At 38.9% G+C, this 25607-nt stretch overlaps 2 long non-coding RNA genes across 2 annotated transcripts; one reads left to right on the top strand and one right to left on the bottom strand.

The window, feature by feature from the left end:
* Positions 1–6073: 6073 nt before the first annotated feature.
* On the top strand, positions 6074–7964 carry LOC125382044. The gene is made up of 2 exons (XR_007222204.1): positions 6074–6322; positions 7757–7964. It is a non-coding gene; the product is annotated as an uncharacterized LOC125382044 (long non-coding RNA).
* A 721-nt stretch (positions 7965–8685) lies between these two features.
* On the bottom strand, positions 8686–24918 carry LOC124120812. Its single transcript, XR_006858900.2, has 2 exons — positions 24673–24918; positions 8686–9170 (listed from the first exon to the last, which is right to left on the bottom strand). It is a non-coding gene; the product is annotated as an uncharacterized LOC124120812 (long non-coding RNA).
* Positions 24919–25607: the final 689 nt, after the last annotated feature.

Genomic DNA, 25607 nt, shown 5'->3' with positions numbered 1-25607 from the left:
CCCCCCCCATCCCCCCAAACCCCATTCCAACACGACCCCATAATGGACTCCCCCCCTCGTTCATCTCCCCAATCCACCTCCCTTTTCACCACACCCATCAATAGCAAACAACACTTTCCAGGTCTCACCCCAACACACAACACAAACCCAATCCCCTTTGATTTCGGCCTCGACCTGGAAGAATTAAACCTTATCCTCCCCCCACCCCCGCCAGGTTCATCCCCCCCTCCCCCGACCCCAAACCCAACCACTCCAAAACACCACCCCCCTACCCACCAACACATTGAACCCGATGTTATAATTCAACAACCCCAAACCCCAAGCCAGGCCATACAACCCCCAACAGAAAACAAACATCCATCACCTAAACAAACAAAGCGCCCTTCTCACTCACCCCCCGAAATAGAACAAACTACCAAAAAAACCTGCTCTCAACAAACCCCCCCACAAACAACTACACTAACCAAACACATTCTACTTGCATTCTCTACAACATCCACCCCGTTAAACGACACCTTTTCCACCAACAAATTCGCCCTCTGCCTGCACAAAGCAAATATTACCTACAAACACATAAACAAATGCGGCAGGGGATACAAACTTACATTTCCAAACCATGAAACACTCACATATGCCAGCAGACAACCAATCATAGACGGACTTAACATCACATGGCAGGTGCCTAAATGGTTTACACAGATACAAGGGGTTATTTACATAGATTACAGGGATACACAAGAAGACATCCAAGACTACATCAACATGGCCAACAAACTTCACACCCAACCCAAGATCATACATTTCAAAAGCATCAACAATCGTACACCCATCCCGGGCAGGACAACAACCCAAACAATATTTCTTACATTTAAAACAACTGAACTCCCTACAACACATTACTTTCGGCACACTTACATTCAAAGTCAACCCAGTTAGAAAAAAAAACCCTCAATGCTCCATATGCCATTCATTCACCCACCCAACATCCACATGTAGACAGCCAACCATGTGCCAAAAGTGCCGCTCATACAGACACGAAGCCGCAGAATGCACATGGGCCGCATATTGCATACACTGTAAATCAGAAGGACACACAGCTACCCAAAACACCTGCCCGATCAAACAGTCACACATCCTTAAGCTCAACAAACATATTACCAAAGCCCAATTACCCAAACCAGCTACAATTCCCATATACAACTCCATCCCCGACTTCATCGACCTCGACTCAACATCTGACTCCCTGTCCAGTTCCCTCCCAGAAACCCTCCCCCCCCCCGCCCCGCCCCCAAGGGAGAAAACGTAAACAACTCTTTGGGAAATATAACCCCTCCCAAGCACCACCCCCCCTCTACTACCCACCCCCGCTCCCACATCCTCCTTCTCCCTACCCTCCTCCTCCCCCCCAACCATCCCCACACCCCTCCCACAGGCCCCAACCCCCAACAGCTCCCAAATTGGCTCTGTTACCCACCCTCCAACCCCACCTGCCCCCAGCCCCTCACCAATCCCCCTTCCTAATCCCTCCTGTTCAGCCCCCTACCCCCCCACCCCAACCCTCCCATCCCGGCCCTCCTCTTCTTTCAAACTGCCCCCCCCCCTCTGACCCAACCACACCCATACAGCCCCAACCAGACCTATCCCTTCCCAAACCCCTCCACCCAGCCAGATCAGCCATTCCAATTCCATCAAACCAACCCCAACACAAAAACAAACAAATCAACTACAGGATCAACACAACACGCAAACAACTACTCTCCCACAAACTCCAAACACTCAAAACAACCCCCCAAGTTATAGTCACACCCAAAAAGCTTCACTCAAATACACACAAAATCATCGAATTCATCTCAGCAGCCATTCTCCTTAGAAACCCCACCACCAAGAAACTCCACTCCCTAGCCCACCAAGCAAACATATACCAAAAAACCCTACAACAATTCCAGGCAGCCATAAGGACCCTTAAATGAAACCCTGTCTACACTATTCCAAATTAGCCCCGGAACACCATCCATTCAACTTCCCCTTCATTCTAAAACCAGCTAATGGTGTTCATCCAGTGGAACTGCAACGGGATCGCCACCAATGGGCATGAGCTTAAGGCCCTCATCGCCCTTCAAAAAATCTCTCCATTATTAATCGCAGCCCAAGAAACTAAATTATCCCCCAAAAAGACCTTCAAAATTCCAGGCTATGTTCTCATTCGGAAAGATAGACCCCGACCCACTAACTGCCCGGGACCACCACATGGTGGCCTGGGCATCTTTATCAAAAACCATCTTGATTATGACATAATAGATATTCCTACCCCAAATCTTGAATGCCTGGCCATCAAAACAACTATAAACCAAACTAAAATCAGTCTTATAAATGTCTATCATAGCAAAACAAAACCCTTCTCAGTTGAAGACCTTAATGTCTTAACCAAATTTATTGAACCAAACACCATCTTTCTAGGCGATTTCAATGCTCATCATCCACTGTGGGGCACAAAAAACTATACAGATAGATTCGGTAAACTAATTCAAGAATGGTCAGAATTAAACAACCTTATTTGCTTAAATGATAACCAACCCACTAGGTACCCCACAAGCCATCTCCAATCCCCCACAGCAATCGACCTTACCTTCACTACCCCCCATCTCCATCCTAAACTCTGCTGGGAGGCCCATTCGGACACTTGGGGCAGTGATCACACGCCCATCAAAATTTCTTTATCCCTACCCACCCCAATCCCACCCCTATCCCAATCCCAACCTGCCACCCCATTAGACAACACCCCCCAGCAACCCAAATTCAATCTCAAAAAGGCTGACTGGAAAACATTCCACCCACTCTGCAATCAAATAAACACACATCATATACACAACATTGACAACGACATTTTCAATACAAACTTTACAAATACAATTCACAATATAGCCCTCCAATGCATCCCAACAGTCAAAATCTCACCACACCATATCACTGTCCCCTGGTGGAGCTCAGAAATAGAAAACTCCAGAAAACTTAGGAAAAAGGCACTAAATAAAGCCAAGCGGGACATAACCAAACTCCCCTTGGCAAAACATCTCAGAAATTCAACTAAACAACTTATAAGAGCAGCCAAAAGAAAACATTGGCAAACATTTACCAGCTCCTTGAAAATGGGGAAACAAAATACCAAAATTCTATGGAAAAAACTTAAAGCCATAAAGGGCACTTCAAAAACCTTCTCAGCCCCATCTTTTCCTAACCTAAATACAGACAGAGAAAAGGCTAACGCCATGGCTGCTCACTTTTCGGCCACTAGCAGCTCCGCCAACCACACCCCCATCATGCAAGACACTATTAAAAACCACCCCACCTATTCTCACAGACCACCTCTCACAAGCATGTCATACAATAAAACAATAAACATCTATGAACTACAAACAGCCATCAATAACAAAAATACAGCCCCAGCCACAGGCCCAGACAACATTAGCTACACTATCCTTAACCACCTTCCCCCTAAAATTCAAAAACTCCTTCTCCAATTATTTAACCAAATTTGGATTTCTGGCTCCCTCCCCCATTCTTGGAAAACAGCCCTAGTAGTACCGGTTCTCAAACCAGGCAAGCCCCCCAAAGAACCGGATTCCTACCGCCCTATCTCATTAACTTCCCATATTTGCAAAATAATGAAATCCGTCATAAACAATAGACTAAAATTCCAAATTTCATCCCAAAAATTACTTAATGAGGACCAGAGTGGTTTTATGTCTAATCGACAAACTTTAGACCACGTTTTACATCTAGAACATGACGTTAAAACAGCACTCGCCCAAAAACAATATACTGTGGCCATTTTCATCGACTTTAGTAAAGCATTTGATATGGTTTGGCATCATGGCCTAATCCAAAAACTTAAAGCAAAAGCCATAGATGGTAGAATTCTAAATTTCATACACTCTTTTCTAACAGACAGAAACATCACAGTTAAAACCAACAACACCCTATCTGACCCCCATCCTTTAGACAACGGCACCCCACAGGGTAGTATAATCTCTCCAACACTTTTCAATTTTATGATTGACGACATTTTTCCATCTAAAATTAAAAAAACAACTACTGCAAAATTCGCAGATGACATTTCCTTCTGGACGTCGTCAACATCTCTAAAACAGATCCAAAAAAGAATTCAACCCCTCCTGAAACACATAGAACTTTGGGCAACCCAGTGGGGATTCCAAATCAACACTAATAAAACCATCGGCTTACTCTTCAAAAATAGACACATGCCAAATTGTACACCCAAACTCACCCTTAATGATCAGACCATTTCATTCAAAAAGGAAGCTAAATTTCTGGGAATTACTTTTGACCAGCACCTAACATGGGCTCCCCATATTCATAATTTGGTCACATCATGTCAAAAAGACTTAAATCTAATGAGAGCCATCAGCGGCACTGATTGGGGCGCTGACAAACAAACATTACTGAATATATACAAGTCACTAATTCAATCTAAGATTGACTATGCTGCTCCAGTCCTCAACTCCATATCAGAAACACTCAATAACAAACTAAACTCCATACAATATAGAGCCCTAAAGATAGCCCTGGGTACCAGAACCGGTACAGCCCTAAATACCCTCCAGCTATTATCAGGAACCACCTCCATCCAACTCCGCTGCAATCAAACCACTCTCAACTACTGGGCTGGGGCCCAACAAAACCCTATCCTAAAACAAATCATCACTAAATACAACACCCTTAGACCTGCAACCTTAAAGAAATTCAAAAACAATCACACACTAGCCCCCTATCTCACACATCTCTATAAACTCTTAAAAACATATAAGTTAGAAAACATCAAACACATAGACCCCCCAAACATATTCATAAATGACAAACCCCCCCCTGAAACAGACCTCTCACTCCACAAAACATTCATCTCACATCCTGACCCCAAAAACCTTGACAAAAAAGAAATATCTAATAACTACATACACCAAAACTGGCCCAACCACACCCATATCTATACCGATGCATCACAGACTAATAATGACATAACAGGACTAGGCATACAGATTACACAACCTATACCAATCACCACAAACTTCCACTATACCAACTACACACATATCACCACAGCTGAACTACTGGCTATACAATGTGCATATCACTACATAAAAATATCTACTGACACTAACTTCCTTATAATTTCAGACTCATTAGGTGCATTAACCCAAATTCATAATAAACAATCTAAATCAAGGCAAGACATAATAAACAATATCATAGACATCCACACAAAACTCATAGAATCCAACAAAACAATAACTCTCCTATGGGCACCTGCACACACTGGCATAACAGGCAACCAATTAGCAGACACAGCGGCAAAACTAGCCACCACCCAACCATCACCAAGTATTGACTTCACCACCAGTAAAGCCGAGATAAAATCACTAATCAAAAGAAACACATTATCTCAAAATTTCAAAACAAATATTCAAAATTGTAAGTCAATCTTGACAAAATCCCTTTTCAATAAGCCAGTCACAAAGTGTCGGAACTTCACAAAGTCCATTTTAGCAGATAAAATCATTAATAGAATGTTAAGCGGCCAAACTAATTTGAACGAAACACTCCACAAACAAAACAGACACCCACATCCAAACTGCATACACTGCAACACACCTGAAACACTAGACCATATATTCAACCACTGCTCACAATATAAACAACAACAAACACAACTATACAACTCTCTTCCCCCACAGCTCAAAAACAACATCCAACTGCTCCTAGACCCCTTCAACCATACCGCTAAATTTACCCATATAGCCACATTCCTTAAAACAACAAATCTAATAAGCAAACTTTAGAAAAATCCCAACAAATTACAGCATAAACACTATATCTAAAATCCACACATTTACAATTTAGGATCGGGATCCAAATTCTCAGCGCGGACTGACTTCTCCGACGTCCGCGTGACAAATTCGCCCATATCCATACTATAATAAACATGACCGTTTAACCAGCCACCAACCCAAGCTCAGCTCCCACGCGCACGGCCAATAGGGCCCGTAAGTCTCGCGAAGCGCTACTTCCGGTGCCAGCATTTCCGGTGACATGCCTATACTCGTGAACTAGTTCTGCTTTCGAAATGCGCGACCGCAAAAGCTAACTCTGTAGACGGTACCAAGTAAACTACCACGCTTGGTTGTCACCGCTGTTGACAGTCGTAAAAGTTTACTTATTTCAGAATAATATGATCGGTTATTTGTCATTCCTGTTAGGTTTATCGGTTCCTGACTGACATCTGACAACCATGGGACCGTTCGTAAAGGTATGTGTTCTTTCCTTTACCTTTAAAATAATTTTGACAACCAGTGTGGTACTATCGTTCAGACTTGTATTTATAGTCTCAGCGGACAGTGTTTTATGATTACTGAGGATGTGTTACATGTTTCTGTGATGTAATATTATTTATGAAGATGTAACTACTAATAGGTAGGCCACTTTACCCAACTTACAACGGTATTCTGATATCTGACAGCATGAGCAGTGTCAAGGAAGCCGTGCCTTGACAGTTTGAATAGGCATTAAATTAGGCAAGATTTGGAGGATGAAATTTGGAAAATCTATGCTATGAATATATTTGTAAACGTGAAATTTATTTTAGTATATTGTATTAATTTATTTTGTTATTAATAATAGTACTCAATAACCCAGTCATGTGTTTGGAACTTAAAATTTAATATGCACTATATTTGGTCATATTAATATAGTAAATAATTTTCCATTAAGAAATTTGTTACTTTTGAGAAGAAACTTATTTTTAAATATTTTTTTATGAAGGAGACAAGAGGGTTTTTATGCAATGTAGAAAGCCTGTTCATAAATTAGTTTGTATATTAAATGTGAATAGATATAATAATGCAGATGTACTACTACTTGCTCTTTGGTAGTTTGCACTATAAGTTAACTCTCATCTACATGTACTGGATGACTGTATGGAAGTGCGGATGTCAGAAATTAACAAGAAAGACTCAAAAGACCCCCAAAAAGAAAAGAAAAGAAAAGATAATAATTAAAAAAATGTGTTTTTTTTAAATAATTAAAAGTTGAGAGAAAATGAATGATCTCCTCTACTTTGGATGAATGACAGTCATTACTGCATGCCAAATAGATTTTCTTAGCCCTGCCTGTAAATATTGATCCCAAAAATTATTATCCAAATTAAATTAAATAAAGTTCTTCTCATCAACATGCACCAAAAAAGAATGTATGGGAAAATAAACATAAAAACTAATAGTGTCACAAATCACTCAACAGTTAATCAAATAATCAAATAACCATGAAGGCAAGTCAATACATTATATTGATTACTATAATCTAGTATTTGAAATAAATATATCAAACCCTAACCTGTAAAATACACATGACCCTTAATTTTGAATTACATTTGAATATGCATTATCATGGTTATAATAAAAGTATGTAAGTCAAATTGTTTTATTTTACTCACATATTTCAATGAAAGACCTCTTAGTCTCAGGTGGTTTCAGGTTTGTGCAACAAGTACAAGTAAATACTGTTAGTATTCCATATGAATATTCATAGTGATATACCTATTTTTCAAATTGTGTAAACATTATTTGTTAAGTCCGGTGATGAATAGAACTGGTGTTGGACAATGGTAATTATACACTGTGTATGTACTTGATGTCTAGCTCTATGTTGTTGCAGAACATGAATGGGTTTTTTCTTGGTCATACAGGAGTGAATTTCTGCTGTACAGCAACCAAAAGATGAAGCAGCATCCAGCACACAGCAACTTCAAGTCAGAAGTGGCCAAAATGCAAGACAAATACACTGAATTATGGAGGCGATCACCAATGACATGTCCTACATTAAGAAAGATACTTACTAATATATGAAGTGTAATGTTATTCTGAGGGAAGAAATAAAAGTGTTACACCTTGTCAGCAATATAATTGTTTTGACACTGCAGACTTTGATTGATAGCAGGGGCAAGATTAAAAGATTAATTGTGATGAACGGTAGGGTTTTTTAAATTAATATTTCTGGTTGTGAGGCTCAATTGAACCAAGTAAAAAAATTGCTACAAGTCCAAAACATTAATTCATTCACCTTATCACTCAATCAACACTGTGGAACACAAATTTAGTGCAACCATATTGACTTGATGCAGAGATAGAAACAATTGCACCTATTTTTCATATATTTGTGTATTTCAAATATTCTGCCAAAAAATCCAAGTCAAACAAATGAGGTAACTGACATTTCACATTTTCCGCTATCCATTTGGACCAATCTGTTTTAAGATCTGGTCAAGAAATGTCAATGTTTATTGGCTATTGTTCTATGAATCAGTGTAATTTGTATGCTGGACCCTAAAACAGCGATGCAAAAAACAAGACATGTTGATATTTCAACGAAGAATTAATTTCACAAAGCAACAACTGCTATGCCATTGGTTAAGTTAAATTTTCATTGGTAAGCATCTGTTGTATTCTTTTGGAAACTTTTGACCCATAAACTGGAAATCTATTATCACACATTCCATGTGCATTGTTATGATATTATATTCAATACCAATTCAGTATCATGGCTGATACCAGAAATATTAAAAAACCTTTTTTGTATGGCATTATCCCAGACAAAAAACAATAAATAAGCTTCAGATCTATTCAGTAATTTTATTCCAAGGTCATGAGTATTAAACATTCATGGCAAATATTCCAAAATGCCAAGCCTGAACAAATAAATGTGCCAGCATGCACTGTTTCTGGTGTCAGTATCTAGATTCACACTGGACTTTATGAGAGAGTCCCAAGATGTTCTGCAACACCATGTTGATGACAAGTAGGTCCTGTTCCAGCAAGTGTCCAGTGTATATGGTGTATTCTGATGGTCACAGACATCATTTACAGAACCAGTACTTCAGATAGAACTTTAATATGTTTACACCTGTATACACAACAAGAGTTGTTCTTTCATAGGCAATGCAATGCTTGACCACAAAATATTCCAAGAAATATGTTATAGTCCGAGATGCTCTTGAGGTGCAGTTATGTTTGGCATCAAGGTAATTCTGGTGATCCATATGCATCTACTCGTGAGTCAGATGAGGAAATCTTTCTCCCCTCAAACATGGAAATATGGCCCAACTGCAAAAGATAAATAACACTTATGAGATCATATAATATATACTTCTAAAATACCAACCATTTCTTACAATGCCCACATCAAGATATAATTAATAAATTAAGCATGTACATAGTACCTTCAGTAGTATAGGTAATGGGGGTTCTGGACCACTTCCACTGGAGCCAGATTCATATACCTATACTGCTACTACAGGGGGGGATTTTTTATGTCAAAATGATTATGTGATTTAACGATAGTCATGAGTTGTATTAAACGAAATATCAATATTAATTAATAATGGATAAAATTTACTATAGCCCACGAGGATATTGGAAAGGTGTAGGAGCAATAAAAAAATTAGCCACCACGGCTAAGGTATCTAAAGATGTGGCAAAGGATTGGTTAAAGAAACAAGCGATGTGGCAGATATATTTACCGGCACCGCGTTATATACCGAGGAAGAAGTTTGATATTTTTACGACGAATCAAGTTCATCAGGCTGACCTCTTGTTTCTTCCCCACGATAAGGTAAAACGCAAAACGTACAAATACGCTTTAACGGTAGTGGATGTGGCTAGTCGATACAAAGAGGCTGAGCCATTAACATCGAAAGAATCAACAGAGGTAGCTAATGCACTGAGTCGCATATATAAACGCGGACCGCTAAAATGGCCTAAGCTATTTCAAGTAGATCCCGGTCGCGAGTTTATGGGATCGGTAACTAAACTGTTAACAAAGAACGATGTCGAAATCGTCCGTGGTGAAAGAGAGGCCCACTGCAGTCAAGCTATCGTCGAAAGATTTAACAGGACATTAGCGGAACGTTTGTTTGGCTATCAGTATGGGATCGAAATGAAATCCGAGCGATTGAGATCAACCGAATGGGTGACACGATTATCAGCCGTTGTATCAGCGCTGAATAATGAAGTAACGAGATTAATAGGGAAGAAACCATCCCATGCTATTAAAATGAAATCCGTGACTTCCGAATCTTCAGCACCGAGGAGAGGCAAAGAACGAAAACTTCCGGATAGAGTAAGGGTAAGATATTTATACCAGGCCGGTGAACTCGAAGGAGGCCTACGTCGCGCAACCGATCCCATATGGTCCCTTAAGACGTATAACATTAGTCGATTGGTTACGAAAGAAGGAGAGCCTATTCTTTATTATCTTCAAGATGGACCGGGTAGGGCATTTGTACGAGAAGAGTTGTTCATAGTTCCCGACGGTACGGTATTACCACCATAACCATAAGCATAGGTATTTACACCATCATTATCAATCCATCTCTTTGTATCTAAGGGGGATAATGATGTCTTGTTCATTCTTAATCCATATATCCTATGATCGTAACTTCTTAAAGAGTTCATCTCGTGTTTGAACGTTCTACCGTTAAATAATGATTCTTTATACTGTTCGTGTTTGATATGCTTTTTTACAACATACTTCTTAACGCCCTTTGCTTTTCTTATCTCTCCATTATCGGACTTCTTTATAGAATACATCTTAGGTCTTAATCCCACATACTCCGCTATAGGGGTCCCAGCACATTCATCCTTCATCTTACCTAACACCTTTTTATTTACTACGCTGTGCAGTGGATTATCTTTTGGGTAATCGCTCGTGTCGTACATATCTATTTTTTCTGCCATATCTTTATACACATCCTCGGTTTGTATTTCCATCAACAAAGAATCTGTGTCGGTATATAACACCTCGCATCTATCACCGTATTGCTTCTTAAGTTCGTTGTAATAAAAGTCATACATTAAGTGTTTTGACAAGTCGAGAATACTCATACCGACGTACACCGGTCTGTTGAACTTTATATTACTCTTCTGCATATGCAACGCGGCTAAGTCGTTATCAAATATCTTGCTTCTGTTAAAAGCCGGACTGGCTATAAGTTTCCTGAGTCTTTCTTCCTCATTAGATCTGACTAATTTAACATCAACACGCTTCCTTAGATTCTCCATGGTTTTACCAAATACCGAGTTATTCATGAGCTTATATAGATTCTTTTTGAAATCGCTGGTAGCTATCTTTCTTAAATCTGAGTTCAACCTTATATAGGGCTCCATCCAAGGGCTTTGATCGAACTTTAGAACTCTGTGTATTTTCTTAAGTTTCATACCTAACGATAGATACAACTGGAGATTTCTGTAGTGAACTATATATTTTGTCTTATCCATCAAATTTGGTACGAGTTTTTCTACGTTAGCTAACCTACTATTACCCATCAAGGAGCGTTGATATTCCGACATCCAATCTTTATTAACCATTAATCTTTCGGGAGCTAGCGGATAACTGTTATGATCTTTATGTAACGAACTTGGATATTCCAAGTCAACTTCTAGTATGTACCCTTTATTCACTTCGATATTATGGATATCATTCACATTGATATCATTGACCCATTCAAAACCACCCGTGGGTAAAGGTTGACTCATAGCCCATCCGTACAAATTGTTAGCGTCGAGATATAATATGTGGGTGTCGGGTTTACTGGGATCGTATCCTTCCACTAATTTATTATTAGCCTTAGAATACCTTTTAGCTGCCATCGATATACCACCTCTTAATCCTTTCTCAATAAACAAGTGCATATCGTAATCTGTGAGTAGTTTTAGTTCTACGCCGGTCTTCTTCAACAATGCATCCCACGATAGTCCGGGACTGGAATAGTACCATGCCGGGTCCAAGCCATATTGTTTGAAACATGTCTTTCTAAATATCTCGAATATATCGGCGAGTAACAGTACATCTGTTTTCAAGTACAGATCGTGATAATCGCCTAAATTCTTACAACCTAATTTATCCCAGACCGTCAGAGCGTGTTCATAATCGGCATCTGTTATTCTAGATTCTGTTAAGTTACTATAGAATGATTCGAGGGGTGGTAATTCAGTTTATTCGAATCTAGACCAATCATCCATATATTCGTAAGGATATACACCTTTTCTCAGCAACAAATGACGTGTTATCTTATCGGTATATTTATTTGTTATCGCAAAGTCATCGGGATTGTTCGCATTAGCTAAATTGTCCAGGGAAGATAACAGAAACTGTACGGAGTCTATGAATCTAAGCCCATTACTTTGCTTTGTTCTAGATTTCCCATCCTTGTCCCTATAATGTATAGGTTTAGTCAACGAGAACGATATGTATTTTTCCATATTATTAGGAATGCACGTTAAACCGCCGTCGGTCTTCGAGATAGCTTGCATAATGAGATGTGAATCGTATCCCCTAAGGTTGTGAAACACAACGGGGATGGGTATTGTTTGAGAGTTCATTTTTAGTTTCAAGTTACACTCGTTATGAGCGGCTCCCCGATAATTACCCGTGACGTGACAATGATCTCTTACGGAATCCCCATCCAGGGGTTTATTACAAACGTGACAACTCGTTGACTTCTTATGGGCCCTCCAATCATCCCTCGTCATACGCATGGGTATCTTACACGATAATTTTTCCCTGATTATTCTCTCTTCATTTTGTAGATATTCTAGGAACTTTCCCGCTGCATCGGGACCTCTGTAAATCACGGGAGGGTTTGTTTTCCCATCATACCTTACAACTATATATCCAAACCCACAAGGAATATGTTCTTGAGTTTTGTACGTAAAACTACTATCAGTATTGCTACGGTTGGTATTTTCTATGGGTTTGATAAGCGCTTCGAAATCGGCGTAAATTACGTACGGTACTGGCATTTGATTACAATAATGTTCAAATTTTAATATATTTTTTCCCTCTTTAGGCATATCGATCCTGATAGCATTCTGTCCAACACCTCTACAGTCTTCTTTATGCGCTTCTAATAGATCTTGTCTGCTGTACCCATGCAGGCATCTTTCGCAGAAATATTTCTTTTCTTTATGTTTTGTTTGATCGTATAGCAGCCTGTTTAAACTCTTTATCCACGTATAATGATATTTACCATCTTTTTCGATCAGAAATGAATTGATTCTGGGGATATTTTCCGGAGAGGAGCTTATCCTGTGTACAACAATTCCTTTAGAATGTCCGAAAACATTTATAGCTAAATTATTTTGCTTTTCTACCTTATCAATTTGTGATATTGGTGTAGGTTCGTCTATACCATCGAAGTTGAGTCCATCGTTTTGGGGATAGCTAGAAGGTCTATCCGGATGCTTGTCTACGGGGAACAATGCAGATCTTATCATCATTCTTAAACAGTCATCGGATTTATTTTTTACGTTAATTATGGCTTTTTTCTTCTTATAATACGGGGGTAAATCTATATAAGATCCACCTTTGAAGGGCATATAATTCGCTATATCTAAATATAAACTATCGATTTTATCCACACCCCAACCCGAACCTCTATTAGTCCAGCGTTCTAAAGTTTCCTGTATTCTCTGAATTGATGTATCTAATGATGAGTTTATAGTATCGGATTCGGTTATAACTTCTTGATTGCTACGGAAATATGGTTCGGTATATTCGGTGCTATCGTCTGTGTTACTTTTACTCAATGTCATTTTAATCGTCAGCTGGTATTTTATACTATGTAAGTCATCTAATTCCTCGTTAATTTTACTCGATATGATGGGCTTAATATCGTTAACATCTATGTTGGAATTAATATCCATCTTCCAACCTCTTAGATATTTACCAACGCCGGCGGATGTGGGTACAAATATTAATTCTTGTTGTTGTTGAATATCATCAACATTATTATGTTGAATATCATCATTATCATCATTATCATTATCAACATTATCAATAGGTTGATTATTATCTAGTAAAGCGATCAATTCAGCTCTTCTCATTCGAGAATAACCTCTCAGCCCACCGTTTCTCGCTCGAGCTTTGAGTTCTCTAACAGTATCTGGTTTGTTGTATTCCAAACCGAGTAAATCCATCAATTCAGCTTTTCTCATTCGAGAATATCCACGCAGTCCACTTTGCTTTGCCATAGCTTTTAATTCTCTGACAAAAACCATTGTGGTTGAATGGTATATACAAAATGATTCATTTGTCTAAATGGTTGTTTTTCATATATAAATACGTATTCTCCCCAACCTATTCCTCTCATTGATGTAATCTCTCTTCCTAGCATAAATAATCTGCTTCCTGACCTTATCAGCACCGTGACTCTTACATAAACTGTAACTACATTTGACTCCAATCCCACATACAGAACAAACGTAATTTTTAAAACCCTTTCTGATGTTATAAGCGTGAGTGCCACAGTAAATACCCACCGATGGCTTCTGACATTGAATCGATTTCCCCATGAGCGTATATTTGCATAGATTCATGGTGGTTATACACATATCATATCATTTGTCTAAAAGGTAAAACACATCTACACTATTGATTAGGCAGTCAGCCAACGCTATTTATAGATCGCTCATAGCCACAGCTGTCACTCCGACTTATGCATGGTATAGCTGAAAATCAATACAGAAGTCAATCCCAACATGATAAATGTGATCTCTCGGTTCTTTTGTTCCTCTGACGGTGTATAAAACTGACTCATTGTTGGTCTTGGTATTGGGTCTAGTTTTTTCCCATAAACGAGGAAGTATTCGTGCATGGCAGATTCAACATCCTTAAACGTTTGAATTGAATGTCCTTCCTTAATCAGTTGTTCATGAATAAAGTCTAATCTCTTCATTCTCTGCTGTGTATATTGTAACTGGGCTGCTTGGTATTGTTCTAAAGCTTTATTATGTCTTTTCTGCTCCGAACCTCTCATACTAGAAAATAAAAAATTACTCCCCGAAAAAGCTAGAGCATTAACAATAGCTCCACCGACCATCATCGCAATTGATGCCATATGTATAATAATATAAAATGTTTATATAAATATAAATATTCAAATGTTTAATTACTTCATTATGTCTTCCGGGATAAGTCCTTGTTTGATGAGCATATCCTTCGTCGCCATAGCTAATCCAATATCCAGAACCATCATTGGTATGTCATATCCATTAAAATCTAGCTTTGGAGGTGTGGCTTTAGTAATCATTTTAACCATACGGGCATAGCCAATGGCCAAGCCGGTGACCACCGCTGAATGATACGTCGCGTTTACCAACATTTTACCGTCTGTAGCTGGAGTAGTCATGCTTCTTATAGCATTATATGAGGACTAACCTCTAATTGAACTTGTTGTTGCGGTGGGGGTGACGTTTTATCTTCTCCGGACTTATAAAAGAACCATACAACCGCTATACCAGCAACTCCTACTAGTGCCCATGTTTTAATCGGATTAATATTTGAATTATTTATTAATTTCGCTTTGCGCGCCAGACCACCCTTTCTTCCTGCAGCTATTTTCAAAGGATTCTTTGTCACTCTGGGTTTTAGTATTTTCTCATTCACATGTTGTGTTTTCACATTCACATCCTCATTCACTTGTTGTTCCGCAATCTGTTGTTGCGTTTCCACAATCTGTGGTTCCTCGTTCACAATCTGTGGTGTCACCTGTTGTGATTGTGTCTCCATTATTATTAAGTGGGCACGTATGTTTAAATTGACAATACCTAGCCGTTATTAAAGCTGTGGTGAACGGAGCTAAAAACATTCCGAATCTATGATAAAACTCACAGCTCACTGCGCTTATAGCGTGTTCGATGAATGGGTCTTTCTCGAGAGATTCGCATAAATACAGGCGATGTTCTGCCGGGATAGGGAGAAACGTACTAGCTACGGCTGTGTATAGTTGTAATATAGAAGACCCTATCGTTTTAGTCATGGTAGCTCCCAGTCTAGACTCGTAACGCGCGTACAGTTTTTTAATCTCTTCGTCGGTCATGTTATCAATTTTTTCGATGGTATAATTTTCTCCCAAATATTGGGAACATTTTCCACCGGCTACCAAAGCGGCGAGTCTTTCTCTATGTTTATCTAAAGATTTATCTACATGTTGATCTGCATCAGATTCTTTGAGCATTTGTTCGATGAGTTCGTCGCATTCAATAATGTAATACCTAAGGAGATATTTAAGTCTAACATAATATAATATGACATATCCAATACAACCCGTAATAATGAACTGTTGTGAAAGAATGAGGATTTCGAACCACATTTTATGTAATATTAACCCCTAATGTTCAATTTGCTACATTTTGCTATAATTTTGCTACATTTTGCTACATTTTGCTACAATTTGCTAAGCAATTGCATAAGCAGCTGGTTGATCGGTTTTTAATACGAGTTTACAGTGCTTCATTGCCGCTAACACTTTTCTGACTTTATCTCGTTCGCCCTTGGTATAAATGACATCATTTTCGCGTAAACATTCCTCGAATGAATCTCGATCTTTGCAATGAAACAGCGCTACCCATTTGGTCTGCTCTCTGAGATCTTTCAGGACAGAGTTGTATTTTTGAGTAAGTACCCAAACGCTATGTTGAGTATGCCGACCGGAGAATGCTAAATACGAAAGCATATCTTTCTTTTTTGTGAGTTCTTTACTCGCGCTGCAGTCGTCTATTACGAAAAGTGTCGATTCTCCTTTGTATTTTTCGTGACATACTCGGAGACAGTCTTGTAAACGATCGCCCGGATCGACTCTGTGTACCCCGTCGTCATTCATTACCCAATCTCTCGATAGGTAGGTTTTATTAACGCTTATAGTCGGGCACAGAATAATGATATGATCAAAAAAGTCCCGATAATGACTTTCTAAAATATCTAGAATAAAGGCTGTTTTTCCGCAGCCCGTTTGCCAGCATATGATAGCGCAGTGCGGATCTTTAGGTAAAAGATTATCAATAGATTGCTTGCACGAATCTCCCATTCTGTATATTAAGTTGCGCATCCATAATCACGTACAAATATATGTTTAATTTACCAGCCGCTTCCTGGAGCTTCGTTATCTGTATGGTGGCACCCTCGCTAGCATTTTCTATTCTCCTCCCACTGCCGTGTAATTGGTCATCGTCCGTTGTTCGCATGTCGAGCCATAGCGCGTACTTCGTGGTGAGGTATTCACCCATCGATACACTCCCGAGAGACAGATCTTTCACGACCGCGTTAACTTCCGGAGAACGTTTTATAGAAGGAAGTTTTTTAATCTCATCCCACTGGTGATACGCTATCATTCCTTGGCTATATAGTTGATTAGGAACGCCCTCGATAGTTAATTCTACTTTTGTAATCTTGGGATTGTAGAACTTCTCGGTATTTCTTTTAAACGCATCGGAGGGGTCCTCTAACAACATTAAAATACCCTTCAGCGACCTCGTGGGGACGTTTAGATTGATATTCCACATCGTATCTTTTTTGTCCCTCGTGATCTTTCGGTGTCGCAGCACGCGATCGTACAAAATGGCTAAGCTTCCGGTATACTGGTTACGAATTTGTCTGGCTAATTCGGGATCCGTTATCATATCGTACTCCAGCGAGATATTGTCAATGGAATAGCTAGCATCATCATTAGCAGATCTGATTACTCTACCGTAGTCATTAAAAGTGAGTTCGTATTCTAACCTATCACCTAGGGATGCTTGATAAAAGGGCATGTGGGAATCTAGTAATTCAAAGTCTAGGGGAACATAGAATCTGTTACCTAATGCGTCGGCAATGGCCTTATCTTTTTCGTTGGTATCAACACCATTTTCAGCACCCACGCGCAGTCTCAATGTGTTCTTATTACAAATACCTTGGTACTGTAAGTTTTCCCGCTCTTTATCCGTTCTCCAGAGATCCATGTAGCAATAGTATACATCGCTATCGTCGATACTCAAAACCTCATTACCGCTAATTTTAATGGCGATTTTCTTAACGATAGCACGACCTATGTTCTGAACGGGCTCCCTGTTAACGTCTGTAGAAGTCAAACTAATCGTAAACGCTAGTCGGACAGTTCCCGGAACTAACACATCGTGTGCGCCGAGATTAGGAAAGCGAACCAGAAGCGTTTGATTCTGATCTATGGTACTAGGGTTATTAGTTATAGTTACAGACTGACGAATTGCTTTGACCCCTAATGGATCTCGAAGTCTACGTTGTGGGTTTAACTTGCGTCCGTATTGCGAAGACATTGTTTATATTGAAATTATGTACCCTATGTTTAATATAAAAATGGCTAATTTTGAACATAATGAATTAGATCTAAGTACATTTGATGACTTTGATAACCCAAAAGAAGAGGGTACTGATGAAACCAACTTTGGTGGCACGAATCTTAACGATGAAATTTTACAATCAACCGTCAATGATTATTACGATGCATTAAAAGATGATAAAAATTATGTTATCCCAATAGGTCGTGACTATTCAAAGTTTAAGCTAGATGGTAAAGGAATATTGCGAGTGCGTGACTCTCCGCATATTGATCTTATGCATTATAGTACTCGTAAGCCCCTAGCCTTGTCTACTATAGCTGGTAAACATAGTCGCGAGTTTGTTCGTGATAAATTAGGTTTTGTAGAATATGGACGAGCAAAACTTCCCGCGAAGACTACTAAAGTTCTTCGAACCGTGCGTACTGAACTCGGTAATACAGATAATTTGGAAGAAGCCTCTAACGTGGCCTCGAACGGACTCGGAGAAATCTTAGATACCTATTACGATAATTCCACGGTCAGTGTATCACCATATTCAGAGTTCAGTATTAGGGAATTACGAGGTCTTGACAAGGCAATGCGAACAGTGCGGGGAGAACTCATCAATAATACAGCCAAGATATCCGAAATCGACAAGCATATAGCTAAAGAGAAAACAAAACTCGAACAGGCGGGCGATGAGTTCAGTAGACGCCGCGTAGCAGAAAGATTGCGTAACTTAGAAGACGAAAGATCGGCCCGCCTCGAAGCTGCTTCCAGTAATAGAAAGGCACTTCGTTCGCAAATCAGTCGTATTCGAGAAACTATCGATCAAGTCCTCAACGATGACACTACACTGGCCGATAAAATTAAAACATTGTTCAGAGAACAGGGAATAACCATTGCCAGTATTTTAACCGCGTTGGGATTTATTATATCGACTTTGACTCTCTCGTTAACAGGTGGTAGTACAGGTGGAGGTTCACCTCCTAGCGATAAAAATGGTATTAAAGAGTGGATAAAAAAGCATTTAAAAGCATTAGGTTCAGCACTGGGAAAGCTCGCTGAGAAAGCCGCGGCTGCACTTCCCGGTATAATAGGGAGTGTTGTTTCCTGGCTATTGAATTTATTAGCTAAGACCACCACTTGGCTTAGTCAAAACTTGTGGGGGTTGATCGTAGCAATTGCAGGGCTGTTGTACGTATTCGCTAAGAACTATTTATCCACCAAATCAGTTCGCTAACCAAATCATGAGTAAACCAACCGAGACTCCACCCACTACAAGCGCTGTTTTTTCATCGATATGTTGTTGATTTTTAGCCTCAATATGCGGTGGTACTTGAGCATTAGTAGATGGTTGATCGATAAAAGATGGTTGAGCGATAGTTGGTGTTTGTGGCTTGACTATTCCCTTTTCGCCCGTGATCGTTTGCGTTATTAATTCGACGTTAATATCTGAATTTATACCTGTTTTTTGTTGATCGGTAGCGATAACAATTTTATTATTATAGCCTATCACTTGACCGATCTTAAGTTCCATATTACTCGGGGACATGTATAGTCCCGGCGCATAAACGAAGTCCACTTTGGATTGAGCGTACTGTAATGCATCTTGAAAACGCTTTATAGACGATGGTATGTCAACTGGTGAATTAATGGCGTCCTCCACGTTTGCGACAAACTGTTTTTGTGCATCGAGCGCCGTCCCAGTACCGATAATGGATGTTCGTGTTTGCGATTGTGCACCGAGAATTGCCCATACATAAGTTCTTATCGATTCATTAAATCTTACAAATCCTGGGTTAGTAAAATTATTTTCCGTTTTATCATTAAGAAATTCATTCCAAGCGTTTGCGGTATCGTTCATTTGTATAAATTTTGTAACAATATAAGCCAAACCACCCTTAAAACTCATAAGGGAACCTCTCCAATCGTTACTCGAAAGTTCCCAGCCATGATTAAGATTATGCAATCTTACAAAAAGAATTTAAATGGATTGAATGGTTGATGAGTTTTTTTAACTAAATCATCGCTGACTTCTTTAACAGTTCTTTGTCCGCTGTACGGAACACCTAGACCATGGTTTGCTCCTTTAATGCGCCAATCTTTACTCGTAGAAATATTAAATTCATTACAAATACGCTCATACGCGGACCTATCATAATTATTTTTTGTGGAATTCCACGCTCGATCCTGCGGTAATGGAGCACTAATTTCTTTAAGTATACGTCTAATCTGATAATACACATGAAATAATAAAACAGACTTATTTAGCATAAATCCTGGGGCATTAACAGATACGCCACATCCCGTTGTGGCACACCATATGGCAAAGTTTAACTGATTCTGCCAAAATTGCATCGGATTGTGAAACCAATCGTGCACCATTTTATCGCTAGTTGCCGTGACCCTGTAATTTTCAAAGATATCTGGGAATTTAACGAAAAATTCAGCACCAGAGGCAGTTACTATAATCGATTGATTAGTAATGTATCTCGATTTCATATTTAAGTTATGATATAGTATCATTGTATATTTAATATGTATGTTACACTACCTGGAATAACAAATGGTCAGTCTATTGAACTGCTTCATACTATCGATAACTCGGATGGACAACTCGAAGTCGCACTATGCGATGTAACGTATTACCAGCTGTGGACCAATATAAGTGCTGCGAGAAGAAATAATGAGATACATATATTAGATGACCAAGATAGAATTAATAATATTATTACTATACCTGATGGGTATTACAGCATAAGCTCACTCAATTATTATTTTAAGGATGATTATAAATTTGCTAATACTGGTAAAATTAGTATCACACAAAATGAGGCGACTGGGAAAGTGAAAGTCATCAATGGATACAGAAAAATAATTATTAGTGATAACTTAGGATACACAATTGGATTGGGAAAGGGAGTAACATTATCACGCGGCGAATTAGTGGCTGGAAATTATGAATTACCCTATTTAGTTCCCTATAAAGAGTTGTTCATTCATCTTGATCAAATAAGCACGACGGATAATATTCAACAAGAAAGTCCTTCAACTCTTCTCAGAAGTGTTCCAGTGAAAAATGAAAAATATAATAGCGGTAGAACGGAATCTTTCTCGTTATTACAATATAAAAAATTGCAGCGGGGTATTATTTCAGACCTTAAAATTTCTGTATTAGATGTAAAACACCAACCAGTACATATAGGATACTTAAGTGTAACACTCCATATTATATAATGGTTGATTCCATATTTAAGTTATGATATAGTATCATTGTATATTTGATATGTATGTTACACTCCTGGGAATAACAAATGGTCAGTCTATTCAACTGCTTCGTACTATCGATAACTCGGATGGACAACTCGAAGTAGCTCTATGCGATGTAACGTATTACCCACTGTGGACCAATATAAGTGCTGCGAAAATTAATAATAGGATACATATATTAGATGAAGATGCTCCTGACAAATACATTACTATACCTGATGGGTATTACAGCGTATGCTCACTCAATGATGAAATTTTTAAGCCTAATGGAATTAGTCTCTCACAAAATGAATCGAATGGGATGCTGAAAATCGACACTGGAGAAAATGGTGTAATTCTTATCCCATACTTAGGAATTACACTTGGATTTGAGCTTAAAATTATAAGTTCTAACGAAACACAACATGGAAATACATTGCCCGATTTAGTTCCCTATAAAGAGTTGTGCATCCATCTTGATCAAATCAGTACGACAGATAATATTCAACAAGAAAGTCCTTCAACTCTGCTCAGAAGTGTTCCAGTTAAAAATGAAAAATATAATAGCGGTAGAACGGAATCTTTCTCGTCATTACAATATAAAAAATTAAAGCGTGGTATTATTTCAGACCTCAAAATTTCTGTATTAGATGTAAAACATCAACCTGTACATATAGGATACTTAAGTGTAACACTCCATATTAAAAATAATGGTTGATGCATCAGGCCCTGGAACAGTAAGACAATGTAATACAATTGCGCTTTCCGATCTCGGAGACACGGAAGGATTTGATAAACCCGGTGACAATGGTAAGTTATACGCTTTACACTTACACGATAATGTATACAAGCGGAAAGAAGTCACATTCACGGGTAATCTAGGAGATTTAAGCGATGTCGACGTTAGTAGACTCCTTAAAAACACTTCGTACAATATTACTCGCAACGACGATAATAAATGGACTATGGTCGAAGCAAACATCGAGTGGCTACTGAATATCGTCATTACCCCACCTTATGTGATGATGGGTAAGGGACATAATTTAACTAAGATAATAAATAGTGGCATCGTACTCGCGGCTTATATCCCGTCAAAACGAAAAAGTGTGTTGGTCACTCCCCTGCCAGATGATCCAGGTCATATGATATATAGTCGTCCGGCCTTAAAAAACATTAGTTTAAATTTGGTTACTGAATTTGAAGAAATTAAAGTTAACCTAAGTGCAATACCTAATCTTTCTACGCTTATTATTGAAGTCTTGTTCGGAGATGCACCGGTAGATGCCTTCGAAATATTACCAGGTCTATCGATTAAATGGTTCAAGAATCACGAGCGTCAACGTTGCAGTATTATTCATATCGGAGCATCGCCCGTTGCAACCCTCGAGGGGGTCCAAATTATTAAAAGTGGTAGTATTTCTCTTTCTAAGATATTATTGCCGTATAATATACATTTAATAAGGTTGATGTATAGTCTCAAAACATTTAAGCAAGACCAATTAAAGACTATTATATGATCGTTATATACACTATGAGTTTATATCCGGCGCTCAATGAAGCATTTGAAAAGATGGAAACTGTTGATGGATTTCGATTACATCAAATAAGCGACATAAAACATCGAATAGGGAAGGATAGGGAGTTGAGACTTGGATTGTATAAAAAGTATCGCAGAGCCGTGAATGCTCTGGACGGAGTTGACACCGCTCTTGTAGTATCTGGCATGGGACTCGGTGTAGCGGGTATCGGTTTACTATCAACTATAATCGCCGCGCCTATCGTGCTAGGCATGGAAATAGCCGCTGGAGTCTCGGGACTGGCAGGAATAGCGATAAAATTCATTTCTCGTGGGTTACAAAAGAAAGCATTAAAACACGATAATATTCGGATACTCGCCGAAGCAAAGTTGAACAGCATCGAGGATCATATTTCGACAGCAATGGCCGATTGTAAGATATCCGAGGATGAGTTTCGTTTAGTGCTGTCGGAACTCAACAAATACAATAAAATGAAGCAGGAGATTCGATCAAAATCTCGTAAGACCAGTGATATTAGCGAAGACGAGAAAAAAAAGTTCATAGAAGAGGGGAGGCAACAAGCGCGTCAATTATTCCGTGCCAAAACCAAAGAACTGGTTGGAGATTAAAAATAGATTGCTTACTATCGTTTGATCACATTTAGACAATTGCTTACATAAATATATAATAATGGAGAAAGCTATTAAATGGAAAGAATTACCACAAGGTTTTTATTATATCAGTGATGTCAAACCAACCAAATACGGTTATCAATTGTTTCTTATCAATTTACAAAAAGAGTGTAGTTATATAGTCTGGTCTCCTAGTAAAATTAACAAAGAACTTAATAAAAATGTTGAACATCGCTTTATCGATAAAAATAATCAAGAATATTTTTATTACCATTTAGGCTCATCTAAAGCAATGATTGGCCCCAGGTATTGGTGAGCTAGAGCCAATTTAACTTAATCTCATGACTATCGTTAAATCACATAATCATTTTGACATAAAAAATCCCCCCCTGTAGTAGCAGTATAGGTATATGAATCTGGCTCCAGTGGAAGTGGTCCAGAACCCCCATTACCTATACTACTCCTTCAACTGAATATGATAAACAAATGCTAAATGGGGTTGTAATGATCAAGTCTATTCACATCATACAGAATACATTTAAGTGAGGTCACTTTTCAGAGATCTTAAAAACAAACAACGCAAGGATTTCATCATCATTATTTACAAATTAGATTAATATTTTTTGGTGTGAATCAAAGCTGATTTTACAGTGCACATAACATTATCATCGTGATGTTGGCACATATCCTTATTTATTAACACAGGCACCCCCATAAGTCTCCTTGCACAACATTAAGTATTGACAAAATTTGCATTGCCAACATGCACATGATAGGTCTTCTTAAAATATGACTATAGTTTGTGTAATCTCCCCTGGACATGCTGGACCTACACATATAATTCTGTGACGTTCCTTATCAGAGCTGAACATTTATTATTGGAAAAGGCTCAGGATAGATGTAATGGAAATTTGCCATAACATTGTATGGTGCACAAACCGAGAGCATATTGCAAATACCTTCAGAACGAATGTTTTATGCTCATTTTTCAACGCCATCACCATTGTACGTGTGATGATGAACCATGAACCGATCAGTATTGCCTTATCAACACTGACAATTAAACTTATCAGAAGTGTGCAAAAAACTTACCTCAATATTTATGAATGGGTAGCGGCCAGTTTGACATCGACCATAGGACGTCTTGACAACACTGCAACTGCTTTGACAAGCCAACACTTGCTATTCATGTTCCCCATCTCGAGTGTTTTAATGACTGTGACAGTGTCATGTTTTTCTAAGTTACACCTGCGTGTTCCAAATATGATTCGCCGGGCCCTGTCCGACGTGACACTGCTGTCGCCATTGCCGCGAGACGTTGTTTGTCACCGGATGTAATAAATAACGTTAGGTCTCGCGTAGTCCCGTGACGTACTTACACCCCCTATACTCACCCCCCCCCCCCCCCCCCCCCCCCCCTCTCTCTCTCCTGACTCCCTACCCCAGCCAGTAAGCCCAAACTTTTTATGATAGGTTTTTTCCACCCTTCCCACTGTTATTTTTCATTTTATAATACATATTATTACATAGCATAACAGCCTAACTGATTATATATCATACTAAGTCTTTACACTAGTTACTTCCCTTAGACTAGGTTTCTTACAGCTCTACACTACTACTGCTAAACTTCTTTCCCCTTCACACCCCTTTACCATATTTCTTTCTTCTTTAATCCCCCTAATTTACATTTTTTGGGGCCAGCCGATTACTTATGTATTACCCACTATTGTTTATTATTGTTTAACCCGTCTGGCCCCGACTGCGAAATAGCCAACGGCTGAAGCGGTCGTAAAATCTATAATACTACTACGAAGCCGTGCAGAATGCCTAACAGCGATTTGTCTTCAGAACACACAGTGAGCTCAGGTGAGTTTATTAATGATGATATTTTTATTCATTCATAGATATGGCGATCATGAGCGCTGACACTATAGAACATTTGGAAGACTAGACACGTATTGTATCACTTTATGACTACATCAAATCCAGTATTTGTTTAATCCAACAGGTTTAAAGCATTCAAAATT

Source organism: Haliotis rufescens, unplaced genomic scaffold (assembly GCF_023055435.1).
Source record: "Haliotis rufescens isolate VD_foot unplaced genomic scaffold, xgHalRufe1.0.p SCAF_2, whole genome shotgun sequence".
NCBI classification, from domain to species: domain Eukaryota; kingdom Metazoa; phylum Mollusca; class Gastropoda; order Lepetellida; family Haliotidae; genus Haliotis; species Haliotis rufescens.
Note: the sequence above shows the minus strand (reverse complement) of the source record. Positions and strands in the feature narration are given on the sequence as shown.